Below are 12,208 nucleotides of genomic sequence, written 5' to 3' on the forward strand. Positions count from 1 at the left end.
ATGTGGAATTTTTTTTTATTAAACATTGAACTGGGTCAATTTATCACCCTTGACACATCATCATCTTCTACCCCCAAAAAGCCTAACCTTTTCCCTACCATCCATCGTCGGACCACTAGTAGCAAAGATGCCGCAAATCGCCATGGGGATCCTTCATCACCTCCACCACAGATAACATCGTCGGACCACGACACTCATATTCTCCACCATCAATAACTCATCGTCGGACCACTGCGAGATAGCCATGAATCGCGCCACCTTAGAGATCGTCCAAAATCACCATGTCGCATCGCCTCCGCCAGACCCTAAGTCGTCGCGACTACTATCTCCTCCGCGAGAGGCCACCACACTCGTGCTTCACCACATCAACGATGGCGTCTTCATTCAAAAGCATCAAGCCACCTTGCCACCGTCGCCTAACTCTAATCCGCTGCAAGCTGCTGCATTTCCCGCCACGACGCAGAAGCGCTTCAGTGCCACCATCAACCTCGCGAAGGTCATGCGCAACCCTCAACGTTTCACCATCATCAACCGCATCAGAAACCTACAGAAGAACCCAGGATTCGCAAAACTCCATTGATGCACGAAGCTTCAACCTCCATCGCAGAAGACCATTTTCGTCTTCTTCAACGCGTCGCCGCGACACAACTCCGTCACCTTCGCCAAGCCCAAACCTACAAACCACAAAATCAGAAAGAGCTCATCCTAAACCCTAATCGCGATAAACCCTAGCTTGTGAAACGCCACCATCAACCTCATTTTCAGCCGCAAGCCTCCATGGCCACCATGCCACAACAATAACCATGACGCCACCCAAACACCATTGAAGCCTCCATGGAAACCCTGCAAATAAAAAAACCACAAAGCCACCAGAGAGCCATCTTCGAGCCTTCAAATAACAAAATGAGAGACCCTTCGCATTCACTATTGGCCACCGTGAATGAAGGGGCGAAACCCTGATTCTAAAAACATCTTCCCCAATCTGCAGAATAAGAAGTGGTGTAATGGAGATGCCCGCAAGGGTTTCTTTGCTTCGTGATTTCTGTGTGTGTGATTTGATTAATGGTGGTCGCAAATGGTGAGAATTTCGCAGAGGAAGATGATAGTCGCAATGGCTGTGGCAACGTAGAGGAGATAACGACAATGCTATGATGGTTGCCAATTTTATTTTATAAAAAAAATAAATAAAAAAGATATGTCAGAATATATTGAATTCCATGTCATTTTAAAACGAAGCTCAGCGTGCCATTAAACCAATTTTATATTATTATCCAAGTTAGCTTCAAACTACAAATTGAGACAATAATACAAATTTTGGATAGTCAATGAAATAAAAAAAATTTAATAAAATCATTAATGATATATGTTAACAATGATGTCGTCAATTTAATAACAAAATTGAAAACTCAATCAATATATATATATATATATATATATATATATATATATATATATATATATATATATATATGTATGTATGTATTTATTGTAAACATCCATGCAGAACGAAGACAAAGAGTGACATTTAAAGTTGCAAAATTATTGATATGGAAATATTCCAGAGTAGTATTTCTCGGATAAAATCAAAAGGAGGTGAAAACAAACTAAAATGTAGAAGCACTTGTGTGCAATGCTACTAAGGAAGCATAATCACCTTCCTTGCTCAGTAATGCTTCATGTGTTCCCTTTTATGCTATCATACCATTTTTTATTACTACAATTAAACTAGCACCCTTTGTAGTGGATAGCCTGTGAGCCACTACTATTGTGGTTTGATTCACCATAAAGCGCTACAGTACATCTTGAACCAATTTTTCAGATGCATCAAATGCACCAGTGGCCTCATCTAATAGTAATATTTTTTGTATTCTTCACTATTCTCGTGCAATTGTCACCCGTTGTTTCTGCTATCTAGATAGTTGAATCCTTATTTCCCCTACTATTGTGTCATAATCCTGCACATACAAATATTGACAAGACCAATGCATACATTATTCATAATATCTTACGGTGTCTTAAAAAACTAGTACAAATTCTGATTTTTGTGCATATGGTTGCAATGTGAGGTTATAAGACACCGTACATTACATTTTATACACATTTGCTTACCATTTCAAAGATGTTAGTTACAATATATAGATACAGGCTATATGAAATACAAGAAGATACAATAAGTGCGTTAATAAAACATCACAAGGCAAACTGTGATTTCCATAGGAAATAATCGTTAACAAAGAAACAAATGGCAAAGGATTATTGAAAAAATTGAATCCATGTCTATGGTATCTCAAAGCAAAGACTAACCTTAGCTACAACTTTCAATGGATCAACATTCTCATATCAGAGTTGATGTAGTTGCTCATATGTAACAACTTTTGATAATCTCCAAGTTCAACATAAAGCCTTGCAAGAAGACCTCTAAGAGTAACATCTTTGGGATCTGCTGTATTTGCTTCTAAACCACACTATCGTGCCTGATCAATATAACCTTGTTCTCCACATTTGGGAAAGTTTCACAACTCAATAATCATAATATTTATTTCAACATTGTTTAAAAGTAATATATGCATAATATTTCAAGGCCTAGATGAAATTTTAACCATCATAACAATTGAGGTAGGCGTATAGATTCATGTAGCCAAATTATTTCAAAAAAACAACTTCACACAAATAACAGAGACAACAAAACTAAGAAGCCACCTCACATGGATCAGGTAAACATCCTTTTCCAAAGAGATTAATCTTTAGGATTCAAAGGAGCAACAATTAGGTAAAAACTCATTGCTCTTTTATAATCCTAGAGTGAACTACAAACAAGTAGCCCTTCGACCTTCAAACCAATAATTAATTGAGAAAAATTGTGAAAACAAATTTATTCACAAGACAAACCCAATTATAAACACACTAAGTCATTTATCAGAAACATAGGATTAACTACCCATACCAATTAATACACTTAATAGAATTAAAACATCAACCCCTAATTTCTTTTTCTAAATGAAAATAACTTAATAACACAATAAAGGAAAACCAAAATGAATAACGAAAACTTACCATCTGTGTTTTTTCGTCTTCAATTGTGATTTTCGGATATAACGGTGCTTCCAAATGGTGGTTGCAGAGAAACGAACGATGGAAAACTTCAAAACCCATGTTAATGGTGGTTTCGACCTTCAAGGGTGCTTCGAAATGGTGGAATGTTTGGAAAGAATGTGCATCCTTAAGATTTGCCATCCTAATCAACAAGAAAAACCCTTCCCATGTCAACCCCACTCTCTCATAAACCCACACAACAAAAACCACCAACGACAACAACAAAATAAGCTCTACAGAACACCCTAAATGCGCAATCGAATAGTGGAACGACTTTGGTGCTTTGAAATGGCGAAATGGGGGCGGACAAGACTCTGGTGAACGACGAAAGTCCGGTGAACGGTGCAAAGTGGGTGAACGATAGATTTTGCGAAAGGGGGTCTACGGGTGGGACAACGTTCTCTTTCGACTTCTCTCGCACAAATGAGCTTCCAATTTTTGAAATCCCAAAATGAAGCCCGCCAAGCTGGGTGCTTCTTCTCTCTAGGTTCTCTCCAATCCTAAAATGAAGTCCGCCACTTGAAATCCCTATGCCTTTCATTTCCACGTCATTTACGTTTTCTAATTTCTTGTACCCATGGACCATTAACATCGCGTGGCTGTGTCAAAATATTGTCAAAAATTGGTGTCAAAGTATCATTATCCTTTTGGACACGTGTAGAATTTAAAATTTTCGGTAAATAGAATCATTCTATTTTAATATAATCATTTGATTTTAAAATTTTAGAAATCTATATTAAAATTCTCTCACATTCCTCAACAAGTGAAATTTATCACTTTTATAATCCAATAAATATGTTCGTTTAAAATCATATCATAAATAAAAATGTTTATGAATTGAAATTAGGAATTATCCAAATCCAACCCAAAAGAAATATTAATACAATCCTTTACATGAATAGATATTACTCCGCAATGCTTATGTTCTTCAGTGGACTCCTGTATAATACGATCATTGTACAACTACATACACAAACTAGTAAACATATAAGTATAGGTGAGCTAAGAAATTCAATTAATATGTAATTCAAATCTGCTAACTTATGATCACATAGTAAAATTAACAAATTAAACAGTTAACTAAATATCAAACAATTTCACAACTTGTAATGCATTCACACAACCTTGATTCATTTAAATTATTGCAATCATTTAATAAGCCCTTTTTAAATAACCATTCACATACAAGGTTGAACCAATTTATACTCACGTTCACAAACGCATTGGGTACCATCAATCACTTCAGTTATATCATACCTTGCATCACAATATTTCAATCTATGATTTAAATTTCTATTATGCAAAACAGAGTGATTTTGCGTCTATTTCATTATATTTAATGCAAAGACTCCACACAATAACTAGTTTAAGATATTTAAGCCATATGCACTAGTAATATTAATATAATATCTAACTATAGACTAGAACAATTATCCAAAGCATTCACACGTCACGACATCACCATTTAGACCAAAAGTAATTTAACCTTGCCATTAATAAGGTCATATTCCCAATAACCAATCTTAACTATTCATTTATCAATTTCTCATACAGCAAAACCTCATTTCAGAGTGTCATCTTACTTGTAATCTTACCATTAAATTTCCATCCTCAATTAAACAATGTAAACAATTATACATAGCATCCAATCATACAATCTCATTTAATGACATGCACCATTATTCCCACAATGACCTATAGCAACAGTCACTCCCACCACCGTAACTCAGTCTCTAAGACCAATAATTACCCAATAAAAAAATATCCTCAAACATACAAGTGTGTAGTACTAACACTCATAATAATATTCTTTCATATAAGAATGTTTCTGAAACCAACAATTTTTACAACATATCTATTTAAAGTAACAGAGACATATCAAACCTTAACTGATTAAGACCTTTACTTTATCTTTATTAATCATTATAGATCAGAGTTTAGTAATAAAATAAGGTTTCTCTTTTAACCAAAACTAAGTAAAATCTTATACACCTTCAACAAGTCTTCATTCTCAAAAATTAGTACACTTAGAGCAATCAATAATTTCTAAAACTTATTTAAATTATTCCTACTTTATGAAAGCAGCGTAAATCTAGCATGACAATATTATTAAATTCAGATGGCCATACAAACTATCCACATACACATGTAACCAAAATCAATTGAAACAACATAGTATATATACTTCCAATTTCCAATCCACAAATTAAAACACTAACACCCACTAAAGACACCTACGCCTACGCCTACCCCCCATTATCTTGAATAATCCTCCTAATAATATACCCTTAACACGACATGTTATATCTTTTATACATTCACATTTAAAGAATATTTTCTTAAAAATCTTCTTATAAATACAATGCCTATTTATTCATATTTTAACTTTATAGTTAAACTCTACTAACCCAGTGAAAACTAATACATTAATCTAACAACGTAAATCTCACTCCCTTAATTTTATACACTAAAAATTACATCCATATTACTACCATAACTATCAAGATTTAAAGTAATATAACAATCTAAAGTAATATAACATATCCTATTGGAACATCACGTACCTGCCAAAAATTCTTAGATTAACGTGCCAATGTATTAAATATAGTAACCACCTAGGTCTAGTGCAATCAAACATCACGTTTCTGCCAAAATTTCCTAAAGTAACGTGGCAAGGTATTAGTTATTAGCAACCACCAACATTTAATTCACTAATCTTTATCATCCTAATATGGATATAAGTTTCAAATTGAATATTATCTTCCATTCAAATTTGATTTTAAAATTCTAAACTGAGGTAAACATACATGATGATCCTTTTTCTGTACCATATGCAAGCATAAATTAGCGTGTTCACCTCCACTTAAGTAACTCATACATTTCCTTTTTACCCATTCAAATATTACCAATGCACCATAATTCAATCAGAACATATGCAATTCGTATCTCTAGTCAGAACCAAATATAATAAAATATACTACCTTAGTCCAAACAGTACAGTTTATTTCATATGCTTCATAAATGAAACAACCATTCAAAATTCGTAACACCTTCATTCACCTACTCTAACACCATATAATGATGATGCTTTTTCACATGAACAGGGATTATATCAATTCTACTTTTAATTATATTATAGTAGCCTATCACACTGTAAGAGACTTATTTCAGCTTAAAACCACTCAAACATTCGGCGTGCTTACTCAAGTTTAGTTTGTGTATAATTATTTTATACTTAACAGACCAACACAGTAATGGTGATGTTCATTGTTATCAATCATGCAAACTTATGTCCTCTTATAGTTCTAACTATATTCACATTACTCACAGCAAGGTATACAACATTTATCCAGACAAGTCCTAAGCATTAACATCTCCCCAATACCCCATAGCAACTGGATTCCACCAAACTCAACCAGTACAAACCACAATATCTATCAATATTATCCAGTAAAATGTCAAATTTAAGCTAATCGGTTTACTTAACAATATGCCATCTTCAAACATCAGTCACCCAAGACAAAGCACAAATTAGCATATCATTAACAAACTTTCTATGAATTCATTCAATGCTTTAATCCCATTTAACATATCATTTCTTATTACCGTTCTAAACATACTAGACTACAATTTATCAGCTAGATGAGAGAACAACTCAATATAGTATAATATATTTCATGGACTCATACATGAAAAAATACTTAGAATATAGGACAATCAAATTTGTCAATAGGACAATGAAATTTGTCAAACAACCCAGACTTTTCAAATTAGACAAAGATAACTCCCCCATACCTTGTTCTCTCAGTGCCTCTCATTCGTCACCGATCTCGCTCGTCAGGATTGAACATTTGGTGTTCTTCCTAGTGCAGCTCTCTTAAAACAAACAAACTAGTTACAGAAACAAACACAGCATATTACCACTATATCAAACTTAATTTGCTAATTTTATAATCATTTAATATCTATTTAACGTATCTTCCTTTGCCTATTTCGTTATTTAACTTAATCCAATTAATTTTCTCAACACTTAAGCATAGTGACCAGACTTTCAACCTATCATACTAAGCTCTGAACAAATAAGCAATATAGTATTTTTATTATTTTATTTAAATTAGACAAGATTCTATATTGATAACATATCCAAAGACATTTTATGATCAGGGTCTTTCTTTCATCTTTATTTTTCACCTTTCTTTTTTATTCTTTTCTAAAATACAATTTTGGTGCATTATTTTTCTATCGTAATATTAGTCCTTGTTAAAAGAAAAAGAAATTACATGATTAAGTCAAAAGAAATTTAAACAATATATTTAATTTAATATGTACGTTAAAATAATCTTAATCATCTTAAAATAAATAAAAAATAATAGACTTATTAGGACGTTACATCCATGTTAGTATTAATATTTTCAAAGTTTGTTTTTCTTTTTAATTGATATTTTCTAAATTTATATGATTGATTGAACTAAGTTACTGACTTTTTCAAAATTAAAAAGTATTTTTTCATATTTTAATTGACATGACCAAAATTACACATTAAAAAATGGAAATCAGGTTAGAAATATCGTATTTTTTTTTCTAATATATGTTTGTCACGTTATTATTAATATATATATATATATATATATATATATATATATATATATATATATATATATATATATATATATATATTATTTTGTTAACGAAAATAATTTAATGAATAGATGGACTTCAAATTTTATAGAGGCACTAAAATTTGTATATATTCTTTTAAGTGTTTTTTTCAAATTTTGTTAATGGATGACACTTGGTTATGGTTAGAGGTGTCAACTTAACCTATGATTCATGAGTCAGTCCTAATTCATTCCTAATTCATTCTTAAAAAGATGTTTCATCCCATTTCTAAGCATTTTATTATGCACTTCCAAATATTATCATAAACCAAATTATCTCTACTTAAAACTGTATTAATATTTAATAATGGTCAAAGTTTCTCTCAGTTATTATTTTTATATCTGTGCATCTTGAAAATGGCATCTCACTTTCTATAGCATCTCACTTTCTCTCTTGCTCTCTTATGTTCCTCCTCTCCTTGTGCACGCATACGCTCCTCTTTCGTTCCTCCCTCTCCTTTTTTTGCACGCAGCACTCCAGCCTCACTGACACCAGATTGTTGCTCCAGCCTCACAAACACACACCAGCTTCGTGTTCTTCCCATGCTTTCCAGGCACAGCCGAGGCACACACCACACCACATCTTTGTGTTGTTCCCTTCATCCCGGCTGCTCAAAGGTTGGTCTCTGCCAATTTTTTTTCAACTAAATAATGTGTTGTAGATATAGATCTGTAGAGAGACATTTTTTTTAGATGATTTGAAGATGTTTCGTTGGAGTTTTGTGTTGTGTCGGATTTAGAGACGCGATTGAGGCTGAATAGGTTTTTTAGATCCGATACAGTCCCAATTACGTCTCTAAATTCGTCATACCACAGATTTATAGCGTTTTAATTTTTTTTAATGATTTAATGTGTGCTTTTATTTTTGACATTCTAAATGTTTTTTTACAAAATTTAAATTTTCTGTTAATTATTATTATGGTTAATAATATTTAATTATTTTATACATATATATATTTTTGTAATGAAATAAATATTTGAATATTGATTAAGTTATGTTGTTTTTAATTATTTTATGTTAAATTTTGTTTTACAGTTTTGATTTTTTTTAATTGGTATATTTTGATTAATTATTTATTTATATAAATATTGTAATTAATTTTATTTATTTTGAATTTCATAATTATTTGAATTGGTTATTTTGTTTGTAATGTTAATAAAAGAAAATATATATGGTTCGTACTCGAGGAGGTTCATCTTCACACTGTGGAGAGAGTTCCTCACAAGGTGAGAGCAGGAGATCTGCTTCTACTTCTTTACATCTTCGTTATCAATAAAAATCAAAAAAATACAATTATACATACATTTCTATTTTGTTGATGAATCACAAAAATAACAATATTGCAGTAAAGGAAAAACACATTAAGCAACAATTATTAAATATACAATACACATTAAGCAAAGATACAAAAACACAAAATAAATGACAATACAATAATTCCTTAATGATTTCTTTAGGAGTTAACAATTTAATCCACATCAACACTAACAATATCACTAATAAAAAGCATAAGCCAAAAAAAATTCTACCAACCTTGACACTATAAAAAGCCCCAACCTTAGATAAAGGAGAAACCTTCAATCGTTGATGGAGAGCGGCAAAGAGGATGACTAGTTCGATGGAAAGAGTGTAAGAGAGTGTGAGAGAGGATGACCGGTGGAGAGGCTAGTTGTTCACGCGATAGAGGAAGAAAAATGGTGGATGTGCTTCGGTGGAAACCGTCTGAGAGAGATAAAGCGAGAGAGGAAGAGAAATCAATGGTGGTTCGCTAGAGAGAGGAAGATGACAAGGAAGAGGAGAAGGGAAAAGGAGAAGAGAAACCACAAATGGAAGAGTAGAAGTGAAATCGCGAAAAAGACTTTGGTCTTTCTCTTTCTGCCTTCCTAAAATACCCCAATGTTACATTACACATTAAATATTTTTAATTTCAAATGGTCCAATTGACATCCGCCACATTATAAAAAAGTTAACAAAATAAAATTGTCAAACAAACGTTTTCAATGAAAAAAATAGGTGGTGAGTTGGTTTTGCACGAATTCGGATAAATAATATTGATAAAATGAGAATAAGTGGTGGAATACGAATTATGAAAAAAATATTTGAAAATACTCAACCTGACCCGTCAGTAATATTTTATTGTTATAATTTTTTTAGGATTATGATATGTTAACAATTTTTCTTAACAACTTTTTGAAAATAAATTATGTGTCATTATTTTATTGGTCCATATATTTGAAATAGACCAATCACGAACTACCACATAAACGTTGTAAAAAAAATTGTTAAAAAAACATTTTCTAATTTTTTAAGAGTGGAAACCCTCTTTTGGAACAAACTCTCTTTTTCATTCTTCTTTTTCGACTTCAAATCCTTCGCCATGCTCCCATTCAATGCCTCCCCCTTCTGCTCATTCTTTGAAACCCTCTACATGGAGAAGCAGCTGCAGCTCTCCAAAACCGCATCAATCTCCTTCTCCTCGGGATCGGAGCCCTTAGGGATGTGAAACGAAAAGTAGTGTAAATCGTTTGGGTCACAACGGTCTCATCCTTCTCTAGTGGCCATTGGATTTGTTCGACAACGCGTGCACACATTGTCTCCCTATGAAAAGCGGATAACTGAAAAGTCACCGCACACAAGCTTCACTCTATAGTCCTTTTCGATGAGGTTGAGGATCACGCCAGGGATGCGGAGGAAAACGTCCTAGGTGGCCTCATATGGCGCGGAGGGGGAACCAGCAAAGCAGGCATCCTTGGGAATGAGGTTTTGAACGATGTCGTTGTTGGCGTGTAAGCCAAGTTAGTTTGTTAGTTAGCCTTGACAACTGGTGTTTAATTGTCCTTCGCAGTTGCTTTTCCTATTATAAATACTGAGCCTCTATACCTTGTAAATATTTGATATTGAGATCAGTGAATAATATGATTTTCATTGCGTTTGAAGTTTTCTCTTTTCTTTCTTTGCTCACCTCTTGACCTTTCGGTACAAAGTGCTTAGCCGTTCAGTGTTGCTCGTGTCCTGCTAGGTCGTCCTCTGGCATTAGTGTTGTAGTGCTCTGGCATTAGTGCTGTAGTGCTCTGTTGGTGTGTGTTCGTAGCGTTCGATGCAGAAGCATTACCGTTCAGTCAGACGCACAAGGCATCATAAACCGTTCGGTTTGGCGCACTCGATCCAAATGCTCGTTCTCCAAACGCTCATTCTGCAAACACTTGTTCTCTTCCTTTTCTAACAGTGGTATCCAGAGCTTCAGGTTCGTGACTTGGGAGCTTCAGAAATCATCAAGGGCTTGGCGGAGGCTTGGCGGAAAGGTGATTGAAGTGTGAAGAAGATCAAGATTGTGTTTCTTGGTGAAAGATCGAGGGTGTAAAGAATGGCTAGCGTTGATATGTCCGTTAATCTACCTGTTCTCATAGACAAGAACTAGAGCAGGTGGAGCACACAGATGCGAGTCTTATTTCATGTTCAAGATGTCAGCAATGTGATGGAGGGAGTGGTTTCTGTGTTTGATTTGGAAGACACAGAGAAAGAGGAGTTTAAGAGGAAAAATGATAAAGATTTACTGATTATCCATCAATGTGTGGATGATATGCATTTTGAGAAGATACAAAATGCGGCTTCAGCAAGAGAAGCATGGAACATCTTGGTGGGCTGCCATGCCGGAGGGGAAAAAGTTAAGAAGGTGTAGCTTCAGTCGTTGAGGAGACAATACGAACATTTACTAATGGAGGATGGTGATAAGGTGAGTGATTTTTTCAACAAAATATTGTCCATTGCTAACCAGATGAAAGGTTGTGGTGACACTGTTACTGATCTCATGGTGATTGAGAAAATTATGCAGTCACTGCCTCCGATGTTTGATCATATTGTGGTAGCAATTGAGGAGTTGAGAGATCTTGAAAAACTAAAGATATAAGAACTTCAAAGCTCTCTGGAGGCATATGAGATGAGAATGTGGGAAAGAAATCCCATCAAACTCGAGGAGCAGACGTTGAAGGTTTAGCATGTAAAAAATGTAGAGAAGAAGACATTCAAGAAATGGAAAGGGAAACATGGTAAAGAAAAGTGGAGAAATGATAGCAACAAAGATGAGCAAAATGGGTCTTCAACATAGGAGGAAGGAAAACCATAGAAGAATTCCCGCAAGAAGGACAAGAGAAATATTGAATGTTTCAATTGTCATAGGTATGGGCAATACACTAATGAGTGTTATGCTGAAAAGGAAGAGTAGAAGAAGGGTCAAGGAAAGGAGGCCTACGCAGCTCAAGTGGAGTCTGATTTAGAACCTATCATATTGATGACAACTACATCTAAAGTAAGTTCACATTCTCAAAATAAACTGTGGTATTTGGATTTGGGATGTTCGAATCATATGACTTGCCATAGAGAATGGTTGGTAAATTTTGATAAAACCAAGAAGAGTATGGTGAAATTTGCTGATGACAACACTTCAAAGGTAGAGGGA

At 34.0% G+C, this 12,208-nt stretch overlaps 1 long non-coding RNA gene and 1 pseudogene across 2 annotated transcripts; one reads left to right on the forward strand and one right to left on the reverse strand.

Moving 5' to 3' along the window:
* Positions 1 to 1,519: 1,519 nt before the first annotated feature.
* On the reverse strand, positions 1,520 to 3,626 carry LOC148193857 (uncharacterized). 2 transcript variants are annotated; one of them, XR_015782064.1, is made up of 3 exons: positions 3,055 to 3,626; positions 2,305 to 2,488; positions 1,520 to 1,955 (listed from the first exon to the last, which is right to left on the reverse strand). It is a non-coding gene; the product is annotated as an uncharacterized LOC148193857 (long non-coding RNA). The 2 variants fall into 2 exon arrangements; XR_015782063.1 differs by having other exon boundaries at positions 2,305 to 3,626.
* Positions 3,627 to 11,116: 7,490 nt separating this feature from the next.
* LOC148193858 (uncharacterized) lies at positions 11,117 to 11,974 on the forward strand (annotated as a pseudogene).
* Positions 11,975 to 12,208: the final 234 nt, after the last annotated feature.

This window comes from Vigna umbellata, chromosome 9 (assembly GCF_029865625.1).
Source record: "Vigna umbellata cultivar VRB3 chromosome 9, Vumbellata_1.0, whole genome shotgun sequence".
NCBI lineage: Eukaryota > Viridiplantae > Streptophyta > Magnoliopsida > Fabales > Fabaceae > Vigna > Vigna umbellata.